Source organism: Hemicordylus capensis, chromosome 1, assembly GCF_027244095.1.
Source record: "Hemicordylus capensis ecotype Gifberg chromosome 1, rHemCap1.1.pri, whole genome shotgun sequence".
NCBI lineage: Eukaryota > Metazoa > Chordata > Lepidosauria > Squamata > Cordylidae > Hemicordylus > Hemicordylus capensis.
Genome location: NC_069657.1, coordinates 254242158 through 254263716, shown reverse-complemented (window position 1 = coordinate 254263716; position 21559 = coordinate 254242158). Strand labels below are relative to the sequence as shown.

Below are 21559 nucleotides of genomic sequence, written 5' to 3'. Positions count from 1 at the left end.
TGCGTCACATCTCCGCATCGCGCACGTCACGTCTCTGTGTCACGTGCGCACAATGTGCACACGCGCAAAAGGCTTCCTGAAGCCTTTTGCTGCCAGAGGGGGAAGGGGTTTCAGCAATGTATCCTGCTGCCCCAAATGCTTGCTAAACGATGCGCGTCGGCGGGGGACAAGCAGAGGGAGGGGTAGGTACACCCCCCCTTAAAGGGACCCCCACCCCAGTGCCAGACCGCAGCTCCACGGTTCCGTGCACATCCTGACTCCCATCATCCCCAACTATTGGTCACTATGGCAGGGGATGATGGGAGTTGTAGTCCAAAAAAGCTAGAGGGCTGTTTGTGAAGTCCTGTTCTAGACAATGGTGGAGGGCAGCGGAAGGCAGGGATGGAACTACTTTCCCCCCAGGTGATCAGCAATGTCCTCATCAGCATGCCATTGTACACCCACACGATCCGCGCTGCTCTACGCAGTACAGATCTCTGGAGGCTGGGAATCGTTTTCCTGGCCTCCAGGAATCCACAATGTGCATTGGGAGATTCTCCAGTGCATTGGGGGGTTCTCCAGGGAGTTGGGCACTCTAGATGCCCAACTCTGTGTACTATATGCTTGGGTTGTGTGCAGTCTGAGCATACACATGACCCCAGGTAAAAGCCTGGGTTAAAAACTTGGGCTACCAGGGGAGGCAGCCACAGGATTGGCCTCAGTCCCGGTGCTATACATGAACAGTCCTACCCAGGTAGGGCTGCCCTGACCTGGGAAGGGCTGCTTGTGTGCATAGCCTCAATATATGAAACTTAGGCCTAGTTTTCTATGTGCAGCAGCATCAAGTAAAAAGGCTTTTCTAAGCTGTGCCATTTCAGACTGCCGGTGGAAGTTGGCATGTTTGGATGGGGAAAAACGGTGAGTGAAAAGGTCAAGGTCCAACTGAGTCTTCTCCTTAACAGCCTACTTTTTTCTAGCTGCATGGAGCTTTTACATGGAGCAGTCTTAAAACATACAGGCTGACATCCTGACTAATGAAGAGTGCATGTAACTAAGGAGGCTCTGCAGGGATGCTCCAGGAGCCCGCGAGCAACTCCAACAAAGTGCCCAAGTCTGATTTTATTTCTCACTAAGATCTGAGAAACAAAGTCACCAGTCAAAGGTAAAGATGGGAGCCCCTTGTTTCAAGGAATAGGGAAAGTTTAGCAGGTAAAAGAACCCACAAGAGTTCAGGGGCGTAGCAAGGTTGGAGGTGGCCTTGGGGCAAAATCTGAGGAGTGGCCCAATTGCTGCCCCCTCTTTGAAGCCAACCTTCCTCCTCCACTCACTGGCTACCCAACGCTGTCCTGCCTTCCGCACTCACCGGGATGGCCAGATGGGACTGCCTGTTGCCTGCCTGTCTTCACCACCTGTTGGGTTGGCCGTGTGACACGGCCTGATTCTTGTTGCCTCAGTGTGGGCTGCCACATCTTGTGCTAGTCACCTCACCTGCTGTTTCTCAGTGAGAACAGGCAGCTCTTAAAGGGACTGCCAAGAAAAAGCTGCGGCCAGCAAGAGTTGGGGCCAAGTGGGGACGAGGCCGCTAGCGGCCCTTGGAGATGTGTGGCCCTGCCTCAGCTGCACCCCCTGTGGCAGTGGTTGTTACACCCCTAAAGCAATCTTTGTGGTAAAGTAAAATTTTAGATCAGTGTTACAGCCATCACTAGCAGTCATCATTAGCAGTCATGCCTTTAGCCATACTCAGCTACGTGGTCAGGTTAGACTACGAGATGAATAGTGTTCAGGAAGTGGTGGCAATGATTCAGACAGTTACAGAGCAGTGCGATGTTTTCTTTTATTTCAAAGTATCTGTGACTAGGATTTGTGAAGGGGTCCTGTCATAAACCACAGGGCGGGTGAGTCGGTTTCCTCACATGGAGCCTCAGAGACATGCGTCTGATCTTAAAGTGCACTTCTGGAACTCAAGCAGTGTTCAGAAGCATAAGCTCAGCTGCGCAGCAGCACAGCACATGGGATGATGATGGAGTTGTGTGAGGATTCTTGCCATGTCCCTGCATGAGAACTCTTGGTGTGTCAGCCACAAACTCCTACCTGCAGCCTGAAGTAGTACAGTCCAGGTAAAAGATGGCCATTTGATTCTGCCACACGTATTAATTGGGCTTTAAACTAGAACTGCCATGTGCTCACTTGAATTGCACTTGTGAAACACATGAATATTCTCTCTCTCTCTCTCTCTCTCTCTTCCCCCCACCCAATATGTAGGTCTCCAGACAGTTTACAAACTAAAAACACAACAACAATAAAATTATTAACACAATTAAAACCATTTACAATACAAATAAAAGTCCACAACCCTCTGGAAACAACAGAACAATGAGCTAAGTGGTCTTTTATTAGTGTTTAGATGTGCATATGACTAAAAAAACACACAACAGCTGTCTGTGTCTTGTCATTGCACGTATGAAGCATCCTTCTAATGAATACTAGACTTTGCCCAAATTCATTTATAGCACACAATGCAGGAGGGAATGTTTGAGTAAAGCATAAGCAATGTACTGTACATATGAGAATCAAAGCTCTTCAGCCTGCAATGGACAACACTCTTATAATCAAGAGTTTTCTCATCCCAGAAATCTTCCTTGAGCTTCGCAGCTGACCACACATAATGATGTTGTTTCTTGTCAACTAGCAATAATTTTGTTGGACAGCAAAATTTGCTCCAAGAGATTATTCCTACTTTGCAAGTAAAATGGGAATGACCTAGTTTTCCAAATCTGAATTTGCTCCCTGCCCCAGTATCTCTTTCTATAGTATTTAGTGAGTGGTAACATTTCCTGAACACTGCAGGAAATGGTACAATCAGTGGTATTCCAGTGGTGAAGAGAGGAAATAGAACATGATAAAGAAATAGAACAGGCAGGCAGCACAGAACTGGCAGATCTGTGGATGTTCAGGAAAAGCTTTGTGTAAGAGATATGCTCGGAGGAGACTGTTAACAGAAGAAAATGGTTTAATAGAAAGAGGGGGTGGCAGTTCCAGATCTAAAGTACGTTATGGAAGAAAGCATAACAGCAGGACTGGGAGAAGAAAGCCAAGGAGGTTGATAGTAGATGTATTTTGGAGTTCACAATTACCTAGTTCAGAATATGAATGTGCTTAGCTGAAGATGCTCAAATGTACAACAAACTGAAGGTCATTTCTCTGAAAAGTTAACCTATAGCTTAGCATCTACAACATGATCCTTTATAAGTGTGGGACTTTTTTATTTTGGTCTGTGTTTTGCCCCAAATCACAGATGAGCTAAGCAAATTACTATAAGGCATGATTTGTAAGTCTCCAGGAAACTGTGTGAAAGCCAAAGGAAGTTCCAGAACTGTAGGGGATAAGCACTTTGCAATCCCAAAGCTTGTCTATCCAAGTTCTCAAAAGCTCTCCTTGACCCAAATGGCCTGTAATGTGTGCAAAACGTTTAATATTCTCTCTGCATATAAAAGACCTGTATAAGCTTTTGTTGGCTATTTTAGCCTCTGGTAAGGCCAACACTTTCTGCCCAAAAGCCGCACTGTCAAATGCAAATTAGATAATTTAACTATTTGGGGAGAAAAGCTGCTGACCCAATGTTGAAGCAATCTGGGGTAGGTCATCTGTAACTATTTTTATATTGTGAACAGTGGGCGATGTTGAGGAGTGTAGTTTTTCGTTAGGGCCAGATGATGCAGTTTGAATTTGATGTGGAAACTGGAAAGTAATGGAAAACCAGTGTAGAAGATTAATGTGAAGAGTGACACTGATCAGCATTGTGGCACAAAACCCTGGATCTTAACACATCTTCTTTGCACACATACATTCAGGTTTCTATATATATTGTGCACTAAATCATGGAACATGTTTCCCTGCCTCCAAGTAACATGTTGGTCTTTTAACAGTCCAAACATTATGGACACCCCATTCAAGTAAGGGGTTCTCCAATGCTGTCAATATCAACACCTCACTTACAATAGAGCATTTATACTTAATGAATCTAGGAGAAAAATGCCTTTTCCAAACGAGAGCTACTTACATATTTAAGAACCTGTGGCTGACATTAAGGCTAATGAAGCACTGATGCATCAATGCACAGCATGTGCTACAAGGGAGGGTGATTTTTGTTGACTTCCCTTCTGAAGCCCACTGTCCCCACTACAGTATGTCGCTGAGGGCCACACAGCTGATATCAGTGTCTGATTTTTTCAAAGGCTATTTTTCTGGGTATATTTTGGGAGTCACGGTAGACTTCAGAAGGAAGGGGAGATAGATGAATATCACCCCTCCCCCACAACATGTGTGCTACATATTCCCTGCCTCAGTGCTGTGTTAGTCTGGATGTCAGCCTATATTTTTTGGTCCTCTTCAGTTTTGTGTTCATTACAACACACTGCAGAAAAACATACCCAAAATAAAAATTCGGAACTTTTCCTAGTCCCAATTACAGAAGCAAAAAGTCTATAGATCGGAATGATCTGTTGCTCTTAGAGAATCCACTGTACCTTCTGGCCAGCACAGAATTTAATGTCGCAATCCCCCCACCTTGTTTTCCTTCCTGCTGCCCTGCCCAGCAGTATATTCTCAAGTGTTTTGTCCACTCTAGTTTTAAATAGATTAAATATGGTACTTTCTCACTCGCTTGTCAGAATCTGTCAGAGAGTCTCCAAGGCAATTGACACAGGCAATTCTGAAGGTGCATTGTGGACCTTAGCCCACTTGTCATTTGGCTCTAAATACAATGGTTTCCTCTGGCTGTCATGAGCTGGGCTCAATGACATTTTGAAGCCCTAACTCGCTCTCTCTCCAAATGCAATCGTACAAATTGCCTGCAACAAATGACCTTTTCAGTTAGGTCCAGTACTGAGCCAAAGAAATGAAAATATATATTTGGCAGGCAGGTGTACAGAAGATCAATTTGCAGCATGGGGCAAAAGTCTATATTCTGGATCCTGGGCACTTTGGATATTAACTGATTTTTTAAAAACCCTTCAGGTGCTTATAGCATACACACTACTTTTGTTTTTGTTAATGACATTGGATACGATCCAACCAAAGTTAAACACTTTTAGGTCCCATTACATCTTTCCCATAAGAATGTAGAAGTGCTTCAGTTTGACTTAATCATGCCCTTTCAATTTTGATAACTGGTATCATAGTCAGGAAAGCTATTTCTGGAATAGTTTGTCAGAAGATAGTTCGTAGGAGCTTCCAAAATAATTCATATGGCTTACGTCAAAAGCAAACTACACATAACTAAAATGAAAAAATGCAATGAAAATAATATCAGTGCAACAAATCCAAAAAATACAAATACAAAAAATGCACATACAAATAAAACAGAAGCAACAAAATGAAAAGACCAGAGTTAAAACAAAACAAAACATAGGAATCAATTTATCCTAAAAGTCTCCTTTTAAAAACATGGTGTCCAAACATCCATAATGTAGAGGTCTGGTGGACCATTCGAAGGAGAGTATTCCATAAAGTTGGTGCCATAATGGCAAAGATTCAGCTTCTGAAAGACACATGCCATTATTGCAATGAGGTTACCTAGAAGAGAGCCTCTCGTGTTGGACGGAGTACACAAGGGTACAAAAACAGGAAAAGAAAACCCTTAAGGTACCTGAATCCCAAGCTATTTAGGGCTCTAAATGTCAGCACCTTGAATTTAGCTCAAAAACAAAGAGGTAACCAACATAGATCATACAGAATCAAAATGATATCCTCGTTCATCCACCAATCTAGAGGCAGCACTGATACAAGCTGAAGTTACAGAATACTTTTCAAGGGTAGTTTTGCATAGAGCATGTTTGAGTAGTGATATCTAGAAGTTACTAAAGCATGAATCACCATGGCCATGGAAAATAGAATTTCTTCTTTCTCTTTTTGAGGCTTGTTTTTATGAATCCAGGCCTTAATATCTCTATCCAAAGGAAGCCAAATCAAAAGGTGTGCCAAATATTGTCTGCTTTTATTATTGGGATCAACACTAGTGATTTCACTGCCATGACATTTTCACCTAATACAAGGCTCTGAATCCCTCCCGCCCCACCAATCCTGTTCAGCACCATCATTTGCTTGCAGTTGGTGCTACTTCTTCCTTTATGGATGAGTGATTTCAATGATCCCAGCCAATCAATGTGATGGCATCACTGATGGTGAGTGAGAGCAATTTAAGTGAACCTTTTTGTAAGGAGTGCCACAAAAATAACTGAGAAAAGGAAGTAATTTCAGCACTGCCAACAATGTTCATGACTAATAGTAAATATTTTTTGCTGCTTCCCACAGTAAATACAACTTTTAGGAAGCTAATTAATGCTTTAATGATAAATCACAGTAATGACAGCACAGCAATGAACGATGGTAAATTTTTGCAGTCACTTTTTCTAACATATGAATACGGCGATGAATATTTATATACCGCTTTTCAACAAAAGTTCCCACAGCGGTTTACATAGCTATAAATACATACATAAATAAAATGGTTCCCAACATATATTGGGGAAAGTGAAAAGACCAAAGTGGAACATTTTCTTCTATGTTTTTTTAACTGGGCACCCATCTCTTTATAGATGCCTAAATTTTGTGAAATCTTTTCCAAGGACATGATTTAGCCAAAGTGAAACAGCTTTCAGTCCCATTGATTTTAATAGAACAAGTTAAACATATGTTTACAGATCTCCCATTGAAATCCATATAAGTGAAAGTGATTAATTGGGATGTGTCCATATTTGTTCTGTTATGCAGACCACTTGGATGGCATCCAAACTTTCAGCACAGTGGTGTGCAATCAATGAAAACTACTAATCAGGCGCGTAACAATGATAGGGCAAGGGGAAACAGTTGTCTGGGGGCCCCACTGCCTGGAGGGGCACCCCAGAGGCACCTCATGTGACTCCCCATTGCCCCCTGCCCAGCCCCAAGGCCCCTCAGCCACTTGCCCTCTTCGCCGTCTCTCCTGCTTGTTCTGCTGGCCACAATCGAAGCAGCAGGCAAGCTGCCAAGAGCTCCTTTTCTCCGGCCTCTCAGCTGATCGGTGGGTGGGCGGGGCTTCCACGGAGGCCTCCGTGTAGGCCGCAGTGAAGCCTGAACTCGAGTAGGGCCCAAGCCAGCCAGGAAGGAGGAGGCAGCCAGAGTGTTCTCTGCAGCAGAAGACCCTTTGCTGCCCTGCTTAACCTAGACCAGCATTTGCCAGGTAGAGTGTGAACTCCTTTTTGTGGTTACCTTTCCCGCCCCCCCCCCATATATAGGGATCTGCTTGCCATAGGGCTTGGATATGGGGGGGGGGAGGAGGGACCGAGAAGTCTCTGAATATTTATTTTGAAACAGCTTGGAAAATTTGCTGACTTAAAAAAACTATCTAAAAAGTCCTATAAGTGGCTTGTTTCATGGCAGAAAATTGCAAAAACTTCTGGAACAGTATTTTATTAATTTTATTTATTCATTCATTCATTTATAAATGCACTTATGTTCAAGTTGTTTTGCAACCCAGAAGGTCTGAGTGAGAACTGTGAAGCATGTGTGGTGCTTTTATTTTATTTTTCTTGTGTGTGAACTGCTCCCCAATAACTTGCAGGGACTTCAGGGTAAATCTGGCCAACATGTGAATGCAGCACCTCCATTCCAGAGGAGATGTGTCTTAAAGGGCTTTAAAAGCCTCCTGTGAAAAACCTCCTGCAATCAAACTTTACTGAATTTGTTTAGAATTCTGGGAAAACAAACATAGGCTCACCCTGCATGGTTGAAAGTCTCCTTTGCTAATCTGCAGCGAGGGGCCCATTTTAATCATTCATCTTTCTAGTGTGTTCTAGGCATTAAAAGTAATACAAATGTATAGTACTCAATGTATATCACTATATATTGTGACGTGTGTGTGTGTGTATTCAGTGAAATGTATTTGCAGGCAGCATACTTATTTTGGAATATCAGACTTAAATCCTTGGGGGCCTGGGGTGTGCGGAGGCCCTGGACTTTGGGGGGGGGGCATTTTAAAATCTCATCTCTGGGCCCACTCCAACCTTGCTACGCCCCTGCTACTAATGGTGGAAGGAAAGTTGCACTAACACAAAGAATGCTTCTGCAAGAAGGAGGGTCCTTCCATGAGCAACAGGAGCTTCCATTGATGGTGCAAGCTGCACCAAATGTTTGGATGCCGTCCTTTGTGTTTTATTAGAAAAGGAATATGGGACCATCACTTTCTGTTATCTACCTGCATCACATTGAATGCGACAAGCTTAATGCAATTTCTTAGGTGGAAACATTACTGGCGAACATGCTGTACAGCCTTACAAGGAAGGAGTGACTAAACTAACAGCATGAGAGGCTTGCTTCACAGCACTGGGTGGGCAGAGGGGAAAGGGAAACTATTTTAGGTTTTCTCCCCTCCCTGCAGAAGCCCTGTTAGTGTCCAGGAATATGTCTGTGAGGGCTGGGTGACTCTCACTGACATATTTCTGGACATAAATTGGGCCTTTGCATACAGGGAAGACAAGCAAAAAAAACCCCTTCCCCCTTCCACTTGTCCAGCACTGCAAAGCAAATCTCGCACATGGTTAATTTACACACTCCTTGTGAGGATAGAACTCCTGCTCCACCCTTGTAAGACTGCACAGCATGTCAGCCACTAGAATTATCTGTCATCACTCACCATCTCTTTGAAAATGAACACTCAAACCCTGGTATAAGCGAACATTTAGAATTCTGCATCACAGCTTAATTTGTTTAAAGCCCCAGGAGCCAGCGTGGTATAGTGTTGGATATAGGACCAAGTGCTGGACTAGGACCAAGGAGACTTGAGTTCAAATCTCCATTCAGCCATGATACTAGCTGGGTGACTCTGGACCAGTCACTTCTCTCTCAGCCTAACCTACTTCACGGGGTTGTTGTGAGGAGAAACCTAAGTGTGTAGAACACCACTCTGGGCTCCTTGGAGGAAGAGCTGGATATAAAATGTAAATGTAAATACCAAGTTGATATTCTCCAAATAAAACAGTTACAGTTTGACATATTTTAAAATGAAGGAACATTTTTTATTCCCCAAAATAAACCAGAAAAGTACATTTGAAGACATGTACAAAACTATTACAGCTTTATCCCAGCATGTTTACTCAGAAGGAAGCTCCAAAATGTTCAATGGGGCTTACTCCCAAATAAATGCAGATAAGGACTACATGACAGTCTATTATATTTTCCCTCATAAGATGATGGATTTTTCTAACTTAGTTGGAATTGCCAGTCATCACATCAAATGCCTTCTCAGCAGCAAGTCAAATTGCTGTCAAAGGTTTTAAATTCTGGAGGAAGGCAATTGCTCCTTTATTAATGAGCTGGCTCAAGGTTTTGGAGTCCAGTTTTTGGATGGGAACATGCTTGGTGTGTACATTGTCTCTTAATATCTGTGCCAGAATTTCTGATAATCTTTGTCAGTAGTCACTAAAGAAATGGAAGGTTATTATATTAATTAACGTCAGTGCTTTTGAAATGAATACACACACAGCCCACTCAGAAAAACATGACCACTTACTATTTCAAGATCTCACATCTATTCTCCTACAGCTATTACATCACGGCCATATGGGAGTGGGCTGGAGGGAAGGCACACTCTTACCTTGTGCCTTCCAGAAAACCAGAGCCTCCTCTGCAGCTTGCATGCCCACAGGAATGCCATGGTGGCGTTCCATTCTCCATTCCTGAAATCAGAACTGGGGCTTCCACATATACCACAATGCATTGCAGGAGCAGTGGAGAGGCAGCCCTCAGAATTGTAGCAGCTCTCCTCTCCCTGGCCCCAATTCTTTGCTAAAGCAGCCCAGGAACAGTTTAAAATGCACCACTGCTGTAGCTGACCCAAAGAAAAAGGTAGGAAAGCCCTCTTTGTGTCCCACCTCACTTTTAACCTGGGTAATGGATCTGGACTACCCAGGCTCAGAATTGGTGAGTTGAGAGGACTCCCTGTGCTCCAGACAACCACAGATTCCTGGGTTAACCCACTCTCAGCCAGGAATCTATGGTCACAAGAGCAACTCTCCTGTGTTTGTGTGCCCAATTTGCATGAAACTTGCCAGAAATATAGAGATGCCCCTATTTAAGATTCCTGATAAATTTCAGAAAGTTAGCTGCAGGGGTTCCCAAGGAAACCACCATTGAATGTGTACTGGAGTTTACATGCTGAGTCAATAGAAAATAATATAGCCATCGGCAGGGGCGCACCTAGGTAATTTTGGCACACGTACCATCCCACCGCAAGCCCCCCCCCAGTGTGAGGCCCCCAAAAAAACCTACTCTGGGGGCCTCCTGCCACACTGAACCTCCATTGTTGTTGTTTTTTATTTTAGTTGCTGCATGGCTGAGTAGAGGCTGCCGGGGGTAGGGATGTGCAAACAGGTTTGGCGTTGAACATGTTCAATGTCAAACCACTTCGGTTCGACCATTTGAGGTTGAACCAAACCATCCCCTGTTCAGTCCAACCCCAGACCGAATACCCCCTGACTGTTCGGGGGGTTCATGGACATTTTTTAAAAAATTACTTACCCTTCAGGGGAGTTGTTGGAGGCGGGGTGTGTGTCCCGCGAAGGTTCCCTCTTCCCCCACCAGCCTCCATTCAAGCCCAAACTGATCATTCGACTGGCTCAGGGGGAAGGGGAACCTCCGCGGACCCTCCCGCCGACTCCAACAACTCCTCTGAAGGGGGTAAGTAAAAGGGGGGAAAAATAATAATGTTCGCAACCTCCCCAGACTGAACGGAAGTGGGGGGGGTTCGAAGGGGTGCCGGACTGAACTGGTTCCAGACTCAAACCAAACCAGATCAGCCAGTTCCATGCACAACCCTAGCCAGTGGGTGAGCCGAGCAGTCCTTCTCCCACCCACCCTGGCACCGGAGCCTGGAGCATCTCTTGCTAACTGTGAGGCCCGCCTGCACAGTTGAGAGAGATCGTCACAAGCCCATGACATCAAGAGCTTGCGATGATCTCTCTCAACTTCACAGGTGCGCCTTGCAGTTAGCAAGAGATGCTCTGGGCGCCGGCGCCTGGGGGAAGAAGGACTGCTCAGCTTACCCCCTGGCTAGGGGTATTCATAGAACCGGCTGGTCTGGTTCGGTTTGAGTCAGATCAGACCCCAACCAGACTGGGCCAGTTCAATCCAGCACCCCCTTGGAAATCCTCCCCCAATTCGGTTCGGTCCAGGGGATTTGCAGGCGGGGGTTTTTCAATTTTTTTAAAAAAAAATTTACTTACCTCCGCAGCACACACACAACCCGCCGCTGCCTCCAACAACTGTGCCAAACTGACAGGCTGAGCATCACTCCGGCTGCCACCACTGGGGGGGAGGACTGCTTGGCTCACTCCGCGGCAGCCACATGGCAGCTGAATTTTTTTTTAAAAAAATAAGGTTTGCCTGTATGAGCACAGTGGGGTGGGTGCAGGGTGACTGCAGGGTGGGGGAAACCCAACATTTGGAGGCCCGACCAGACCTTGGAGGCCATGAATCAGGGTTTGAGTGCCTCTGGGCATCAGGCACTAACATAATATTAATATATTTTCCCAAAATTGTACCATCTGCAGATGGGACATGACCTTTTTATGGGAGGAGCTAAATGCCCTCCAGCCACTAATAATACCACTAATTTGGCTTCTGCATACCCCCCTGTCAGACGTAACATCTAAATGAAATCTTCAACATTACTAAACGAAGACTACAATTTTTAGCATACTTTCCAGTAGGCTTATGAGATCACCTGGCATTCTGTGTGTGAGTCTGTGTGCCCCCCCACCCATCAACTACACAATGCCTGGACCGATATGAACCAAATCGGGTACAGTTGTAAGGACACATAGGGACACTTCAATGGCATAGTTTGTGATGATGTCATCCACCCCAATTCAAGATGGCAGACACGTAAACCTTTGAGGTGCAAGTGGGCTAGCCTGTGAACCACCTAACCTATTTGAACCAAATTTGCTACAGATGTAGGGACACATAGGGATGCCCAAAGGGTGTGGTTTGTGATGATGTCATCCACTACTGTTCAAGATGGTGGTCACGTAAATGTGTGAGGTGCAAGCCAGCTAATTTGCGGACTGCCTAACCTAATTGAACCAAATTAGGTACAGTTATTGTTATTGCTGTTGTTATTGTTATTACTATTGTTTACACAGCCAGACAGGTGTTATTGACTGGTATGTTTTATCCAGACATCGAGTCCTTCCCAAGGACCTAGGATAGCTGAATTTTATTATCAGTGTTGTTGCTGTTGTTATAGATATCGTCGCAGAATATAGGTTGTTCCCAGTAAAGCTGCTTTTTGTAATTGGCTGATGGTGATTTCTGTGGCCCCTATGGTTTTGAGGTGCTCTTCAAGGTCTTTTGGGACTGCACCCAGGGCGCCAATGACCACTGGGATTATTTGGGTCTTTTTCTGCCACAGTCTTTCCATTTCAATTTGTAGATCTTTGTATTTTGTGATTTTTTTCTATTTCTTTTTCTTCTATTCTGCTATCCCCTGATATTGCTATGTCGATTATTTTGACTTGTTTTTCTTTCTTTTCGACTACAGTTAAATCTGTTGTATTGTGTGGCAGATGTTTGTCTGTTTGTAGTCGGAAGTCCCATAATATTTTTGCATCTTCATTTTCTACAACTTGTTCAGTTTTATGGTCCCACCAATTTTTGGCTACAGGTAGCTTGTATTTTTTGCAGATGTTCCAGTGTATCATCCCTGCTACCTTGTCATGCCTTTGTTTCAGTCTGTGCGATCTTTTTACAGCAGCTGATTAGGTGGTCCACGGTTTCATCTGCTTCTTTACAAAGGCGACACTTGCTGTTTGTTGTTGACTTTTCTACTTTTGCCTTTATTGTATTTGTTCTTAGTGCCTGTTCTTGTGCAGCCAGTATTAAACCCTCTGTTTCTTTCTTCAGGTTGCCATTCTTAAGCCATTGCCAGGTCTTGGTGATGTTTGATTTTCCACTTATATTGTGCAGATATTGACCATGCAGGGGCTTATTTCTCCATTTTTCCATTTTTCTGCTCGGTTCTTGACTTGTTCTTTCTTGTAGGCCTGCTTTGTTTCATTGGTGTTTAATAGTTTCTCATTCCCCTGCTAACCTGGCAAAGAGGCAACTTTTACCATGGTGATTCTCTTTATTTAGAAGGGGGAGAGTAACTGGCCCTATCGACCCCCAGCAAAGTACTTCCAGTGACTGTTGTTGGTGTCTATCTTATGTTTCTTTTTGATTGTGAGCCCTTTGGGGACAGGGATGCATCTTATTTATTTATTATTTCTCTGTGTAAACCGCCCTGAGCCAGTTTTGGAAGGGCGGTATAGAAAACGAATTATTATTATTATTATTATTGACCATTTGAAGTGCATCTTCTTCACTGTCCTTGATATATTCTTCAAGGCCTCTTTTCTCCTCCTGTACTGTTTGATGGACTTGCAGCATTCCTCTTCCACCTGAGCTGAGAGGGAGGTATAGGGACGTGTTTATGACTTGTATGGTTTGTAAATGATTTGTAAAGTTTGGACTTTAGGATTTTTCTAACTCTCCTGATGTATTCACTTCCAATTTTTCTTTTAACTTCAGTGTGTGCAATGTTATCTGCCTGGAGTATGCCCAAGTATTTGTAATATTCTTTCTCTTCCAGCTTCTTGATCTTGCTTCCATTGGGCAGTTCTATTCCTTCTGTTTTTCTTATTTTTCCTCTGTTCATTATTAATGTAGCACACTTGTCTAGTCCAAACTCCATTGCTATATCGCTACTGAATATACGGAAGTGTTTAACAGTGATTCCATTTCTGACTGGGACTTTCCATACAACTTCAGATCGTCCATGTACAGCAGATGGTTGATTTGACTTGATGTTTTAGATGTTTGGTATCTGAGGCCTGTTTTGTTTAGTATTTGTGAAAGTGGGGTCATGGCGATTATAGAGAGGATAGTGAGCCCCCTTGGAAAATGCCTCTTCTAATGCTAACCTGTCCAAGTGTCTCGCCATTGATTGTTAACTGTGTACTCCACATACTCATTGCTTTTTAAAATAAATATCTGAATGTTTTTGCTGACACCAGTTGTTTCTAAACATTTTAGTATCCATGTGTGAGGCAATGAGTCGAAGGCTTTCTTGTAGTCAATCCATGCAACACTTAGATTTGGTTTTTTTCTCTTGCAATTTTCTAAAATCATTTTGTCAATCAGCAGCTGGTCTTTTGTGGCTCTGGTGTTCGGACAATTTCCTTTCTGTTCAACTGGAAGCTGTTTGTTAGTTAATAAGTGTTGCATTACTTCATCTGCTATTATTCCAGTTAATATAATTTGAACATGGTGGGCAGACAGGTCATCGGTCTATAATTACTTGGAACTGCACCTTTTGCCTGGTCTGTCATTATGAGATGAGTTTTCCCAGTTGTTAGCCATTGTTCCATTTCACCTCCTTGCAAAATGTGATTGAACTGTTTTGACAGTTGTTTATGAAGGCTTGTTAGGTGTTGAAGCCAACAGCCATGCAGTTCATCATCGCCTGGTGCAGTCCAATTTTTAATTTTCTTTGCTCTTTCACTTATTAATTCTGGTGTTATTATTAGATCTTGCATTTGTTGGTTACATTTTTTGACATCTTTCACCCAGCCTGCTTTTTTATTATAATCTATTGGATTGTCCCATAATTTTCCCCAGAATTGCACTGTTTCTTCTTTATTTGGTGTTTCTAGGTTTCTTGCAGTTTCTCCCTCTATGCTTTTGTAGAAACATCTCTGATTCAACTGGAATTGGAGATTCTGCCTGTGTTGTGTAATTCTGGCTTTGTATCTGCTAATCTTCTTTGACACTTCTGTTATTTGCTTCTTTATTATTTCCAGGACTTCTCTAATTTTCCTTGAATCTAGGTGGTATTTTTGGATCAGATACTGTTTGGTGTTTTCATTCTTCAGCTTCTTGTCTTTCATATCTTTCAATTTACTAGCATCTGATCTAAGCCTGGAGATTTTATTTTCTAATCTAATCTTCCATTTAGGTGATGTACTACTTTCTTTTTTTACAGGTCCACTGATCTTATATCCAAGCTCCTGTGGTGTTGTTATTGTTGCTGCACTGTACTTTAGTTGGTTTGTTTCTTGCAAATTACTGGTTGTTATTTCTGCAAGTGCAGCATTGATATCTTTTCATGCCTGAGCAAGTTGTTTTTTGGCAACTGTTTTTAGAGCTGGAAGTCAAACCCTGGTGGTTGTTTGGTTCATGTGCTCAGTTATTTTTTTCTTTAGTTCTTGTTGCTTTTCTGTTAAACGGCATTCGGGTTTTTGAGGTGAAGGCATAGGGGAGGTTGCCTGGTTTTGATTTTGAAACAGTTCAGCAACAGTGGCATCCTCGATTTCCAACACCTCCTCCAGCTGCACCTGAGCAACTTCTTCATTTGGTGGTAATTCTTCTTCCATATCTTGAGCCTGTGTTGCTCTTTGCAGTTCTTCCAGCTCAACTTCTGTGAATACTTTATTTCTTATTATGAATCTTCTCTGGTCTGCTAGCCTTTGTTCTGTGATTTCTGTATCTGGATGCTTCTCTTTCCAAATTTGGTACATTCTTTTAAAATAACCTCTTCTAGCTGGACTAGACTTGTAATAGCAGATCATTATTTCCTTTTTGGCGTCTTTCGTATATTATTTTCATTTAAGCAACGTTTCTTCCAGTAACCTTGCAGTCTCCAGCCCTGGTTGCTCAGCTTAAGATCCTGAGTCCTGTAGCCCACTTGCCACCAGATGTCCAGGGACTCCAGCACCTGGTGCGGTCCTTGTTGACCCGGGTGACGACCGTTCCGGTATAGATTTATTAAAGTTACGTCTCACCATATTGTTGATGGGAGAGGCACTCTTCGTCTGGCTCCTCTGGTGAGACCTATCCAGTATGGTTGGACCTCTGGCATAGCTCTCACCTTCCTCAGAGCACACGAGCCCCACAACCACACCAACATAGTACCTCACTGGGGGTTGTTGTTGTTGTTACATTTATATCCCACTCTTCCTCCAAGGATCCCAGAGCGGTGTACTACATACTTGAGTTTCTCCTCACAACAACCCTGTGAAGTAGGTTGGGCTGAGAGAGAGGTGACTGGCCCAGAGTCACCCAGCTAGTATCATGGCTGAATGGGGATTTGAACTCGGGTCTCCCCAGTCCTAGTTCAGCACTCTAACTACTACACTCCGCTGGTTTCAGAGAGTGACACACATGGACACCTCAATGGCATAGCTTGTGATAATGTCATCCACGCTGCTTCAAGATGGCAGACACATAAACTTTTGAGGCACAAGCACACTAACTTGTGGACAGTCTAATCAATTAGAACCAAACTTGCTACACCTGAATGGACACATAGGGATGCCCCAATGGTGTAGTTTGTGATGATGTCACCCACCCTGATCCAGGATGGCAGACACATGGACATTTGAGGCACAAGAGATCTAACTTGTGGACCTTGATTTGCACCAAATTTAGTCCAGATGTAGAAAGGAAAGTAGGCTGTTTAGTTCTTACTAGAACAACTTTTTCTCTTTTACTTCTGTTCTCTGGGGCCTGCATTTTTCAATAAGTGCTAGATATGGAATAGAATAACTGCCAACATCTATATTTTCTAAAAGTGTTGGGCATCATCTCTTCTTCATCCCAAAAGCCCTGAGTGCGACCTGAGATCTAGCATCTAGAGAAGCTAATTAGCTTGAATCTACATATCTCCTCTATATTCCATCTTAACAGTAAAAAAAAAATGCAGAATTTTAGGGGCTATTATACTATGCCTAGCTCTCCTCCTCCCCACTTTAAAACAAAACAAAACATTCAATTTGATTAAGAATTCTGAAGAACTGAAAAGCCAACTCCTCAAGATTTTGTGTCATCTTGGCTGGTCCTAATAAAGGAATTACTATATTGTTACTGATTGGAAGAGGAAGCAAAGGAAGTACCAATTAGCAGCTTTTATTCAGCTGCCATGTGTTTCATTGACAGCTCAATGTTGTCTAGTGGCATAGCAAGGGGAGTGGGGGCCCACGTTCACCACTCTCCCCGGTGGGCCCTCGGAGTGAGAGAGTTAATGAAGAAAATAGGGAGCGGTGGAGCTGAGGGCCCCTCAGGAACTGGGGCCCCCAGGTTCTGTAAACCCATCTGCTCAATTATAACTATGCCCCAGGTGCTGTCCCTTGCCTGACCTGCCTCAAGCTGATTACCTCACCTTCTTTATGTAGAAAATTAGGCTCCAGGAAGTTAGACACCCACCCACCCCCCAAAAAGGGATAGGGGAAGCCATACAACACAGCCAGCCACCCAAAGCAACTCAGAGCTGCTTCCGGTGGTTTTGCTTCAGTTCAAGGTTCTTCAGTAGGACCCTGCTTCATTTAAGGAGCCCTCTGAAGCAACTCTGAATTGGGATGATTTATTTTGGAGTGTGATTCATTCTGAAATGAATGCACAAACCTACGCAATACCTTTGAACAATATAGATGACAGATCCTGGCTGACATTCTGAATAACAAAGCATTTGTGGAAGGACAAAGCGGTTGCTCTAACTACTTGTACTACGTCTAGAGCTGGCATTCCAGTCTCCTCTTGCACTGCCACTGCACAACAGTGAGTCACTGCAGCCCGTCTCGTTGGTTTCAAATTGAATCTTTGTGCAGTGCCCCCCCCCCCGCTTTTTGGCACAATGATGCAATCTTGTGCTAGCACAACTTTGCTTGTTATTCAAGTACCTCATTGGGTCACTGTTTTTTCATTGGCCACACTTACCAGTTAGGCCCCAATCTGTTTGTGATAGTTTTTAGCCACTTTCAGAGAATCAGAATTGTGCTGATGGATGTAATTTTAGTTTTGTCCTTAAAGAGGCAAAAAGCTCTCAGGACACAATGTTGCCTCACTGATCCCCAGCTTGGAAAACAACGCAAAATGTATATCATCTATTGTATTGTACAGATTGCAAAGGAATGTCCTGGCACTTGTCTGCTGGCTTAATCAAAACATTTACTAGGAATCGGGGCGGGAGAAATCCTCGTTCCCTTTGCCAGCTTTCCCTGCCTCCGCTGGGAGATCTGACTCATAGTTTGTATAGGACTGTGTGGATGCACAGATCTACTAGCATGTGCAGTAACTTGGTCATCCCTGGAAGCTTTTCTAAAAGGTGTTTGCCTCTCAAAATAAACTGTGGTCCCTTTTCTGGACTGGATGGGCATATAAGAGTTCATTTTGGAGGGAGTACCCATTGGTCTCCCAGAGCAGGGATTCTCAATGTTGGGTCCCCAGATGTTATTGGACTTCAACTCTCATAATCCCCAGCCAAAGGCCACTAGGCCTGGGGATTATGGGAGTTGAAGTCCAATAACATCTGGAGACCCAACGTTGAGAATCCCTGTCCTAGAGGACTCTGTGAACAAGAAGCTCTTGGGAGATAATTCTAAAATGGCTACTGCAGTTGTCCCAGTTAGTGGCTGTTGCAGTTACCTTAAAAATAAATTCTTCACATGAAGTTGTGACATTTTTGTGGAAATCTGGGGCATCTGCCCTCTTAGAACAATGGTATCAGCTCTTTCTTGGATTTCTGAGCAGTTATAAAGGAGTGGTAATGTTTGGTTTCACCATGTGTTTAGGGGCTACAGATGAGATGACCACCTGCCCAAACAGTACTGAGAACACATGTCACCTTATAAGCGCTACTTTGTGGCTATTGGTAATCTGTATCAACTCATTGTATATGGGGGGGGGGGAATGATATGGGAGTCCACGCTAAGCTGCAGTCTATTCTGAAGTTCTTAAAAGCAAGCATTCTTAATACAGCTGGATTGTAAATAACCTCTCACCTATGGCAAGAGCCTCAAGGCAACCAGAGAGGGAAAGCATTTGTAAATTGGAGTGACATGTTTCATTTCTTTTCTCTCAAGCCATCAATGCCACAAATGGTTAATGTAGGTGAATAGGACCGGGGGGCTGGGGGGGGGATGTATGTGAACTAGTTCGGTTGTAGACTTGTTTATAAGACTGCAGGAAATACATAAATATACTTTGCCCTCCTTCTCTCTATTTCTCATTGCCATAGACATAAGGGCAGGAAACAGACCAATTACATTGGTAGGCCTCCTTTCTGTGCCTTGCCTTCCTTCTGTTTGAGAGCTCCCACTAAAGGCTGCTGAGACAGGGATTATTCCTAGCACTCTGACTTGATGCCATCCCTGCCTCTGAGATCACAAATCCCAGGCTGAGATTACTTCATGTAGCACAGCGTTCCTTGGACGTTTAGCACCACATTAAAATGTCATTTTGTGTAATTAATATTTTATTTATAAATGCATTATAAATATTTATTATAACCGAGTATTTAAACAGCAGCTCATCAAGAAAAAAAGCAATCTATTACGTTTGTATTAAAACACGCTCAAATGTTTAATTATAAGAGGGAATATTTAGACAAACCATAAAATATGTATGCTGACGGCGTGCTCTCGGCCAGCTCCTGTCAAACTGCCAAGCTGAGCCAAAAATATGGGGCAAAATGTGTTCCTTGCAAAAATCCAGGATTGCAAGCTGGGAATGATTTGGAGTTCTGCTTTGTATTGCTCATTATAGAATTATCTGAGCATGCACGAAGCCTTCATTTTCTGAAGGGAGATTCTCAAAAGTCCAGCCACAATCGCTGCAAAAAAAGAAAAAAGGAGAATACACTATACTTTACAAGTATGTAACATATTGAAACCAACTGCCTCATTTAAATAGAGCTTCTTATGAACTGCAAACAAAGTACATCATCTGGCATGGCTTATTTTCCTCACAAGATCAAGCATCAAGTGTAATTTTGCCACTGCTGAATAGGGCTTACATGCTCCATGACAGGCAGAAGTGGTATGGAGAACTTTCTTCAGTGCAATGACAGGAAAATGCACATATTCCAAACTTCTTCACACCATTCTAGCTATTAAAGATACAGACGCATCCTTTGAATCCCGGTGTTAAGCCTATGTGAAAATTGATGCTTAATTAAATTGACATGATGAAAGGGGAAGAACCCCTTTCTTCAGTCGCCTTTGGTCATTCATAAGTGAACCTTTGTGCCCATCTGTCAAGACCCTCCCCTTCCACAAAACATTCTTTTGAGATTACATATGCAATTCCTTTGTCTTTGGGGGGATGATCATGAGTGGAGCACATTTTCATCCCTGGCATCTCCAGTTAAAAGGATTTTAGGTAACAGGGTTAGGAGAGATCTCCTCCTCAGACACTGGAGAGACATCGCCAGTCAAAAAAGCTCCACCAGGTGGATTGATGGTCTGATTCGTCCATGTCTGTGTGTGTGTATCTATAGATATAGCTATAGACGGTATAGATATAAGAGGTGTGCACGTGCATTATTCAGTTTTTTCCCCCCATTTGTTTCAAAATGAATCCACATCCCTAGGAAGAACCAGGATTCTCTGGGTCCACACTGATTTGAAATATCATCAGCCAAGTGGAAAAGCACACACCTCTTGTTTCATCCAGTATACCCAAAACCTGCATTAGGAAATGGGTCAAGAAGCTGCTTTTGTCACACTTAGCTACTCCCTGTGTCACCACATGAAGGTCTACCTCCCACACAGTGAAACACAGGGTTAAAGAATGCATGGGGTGGGGGAATCATGCATTGCACTATATAGGTGAGTTCAGAAAACTGCCTGTAAAAGTACTTAACAAGTAGGAAGCAGAGAAAACAGCAAGTAAGAGGAACACATGCTCTTGTCTGGTGTTTCATCTGCACCTGCCCAAATCTGGTTACTGAGATTCTCCACTCAATGTTTTACTGACTTCCGTCCCCAAGATCTGGAGGTTGGGTAGAGAATCCTGGTAAAATGTTGGATGGAGAATCTCAGTAACCAAATTGTTCAGGTTCAGATGACACATTTGATGTGCTCCTTGTGTTCTCTGGTTCTTCTCCTTCCTACTTGGTAAGTACTTACAAGCAGTTGTATGAACCTACCCTATAAATACGGGAAGATAAAACAACTCTGTGAAATGTCTTCATCATTAGAGATCACAAAACACATTTTAAAGGGAGTCCATGTAAACCTTTAAATCCAGCAATTTCTAATAGGCCTTAGAATGTTGATGGTCTTTTTTTTTTCCAAGTGGGAAAGAAAAATAGCTCTTGCTCACATTGATCTCCAGTATAACATGTCACCCAGTCCATACCCTGGTCTGGAAATGTAATTAAAAGCACTCTGTTTTGCTAATGGTGACTTACTAAAGTGTAGGAACCGATGTTTACATTTGCTCCCTCTTTTATTGCTCAAATGTTGGTACGGAAAGAAAAGTTAATGCATCTGAATTATCTTGAATGGCTGCAACTGATTTATATCAGGCTTGGAGTGCTGTGGTTTACATACATCATTTTCTTTCTGGATTACTTCACCATTTGATTTGTCTTCCTCTGCTTTCTCCTTTTCACTATTTCCTGCCTCAAATCTGCCCCCACCCCACATTTTTTATGTTAACTAAAGATAAACATCTTCCAAAAGCTGGTGTTTTGCTACCATTCCTTGCTTTTATGTTACAGATTTCA

General features: G+C 43.2%; 1 long non-coding RNA gene across 1 annotated transcript in view; it reads left to right on the top strand.

Annotated features, from left to right (window-relative positions):
- Nucleotides 1-7110: 7110 nt before the first annotated feature.
- Nucleotides 7111-21559, top strand: part of LOC128346728 (uncharacterized) — a 69560-nt gene continuing 55111 nt past the window's right edge. The window contains exon 1 of the long non-coding RNA XR_008317155.1: nt 7111-7198. This is a non-coding gene — a long non-coding RNA (uncharacterized LOC128346728). The remainder of the gene's footprint in view (nt 7199-21559) is intronic.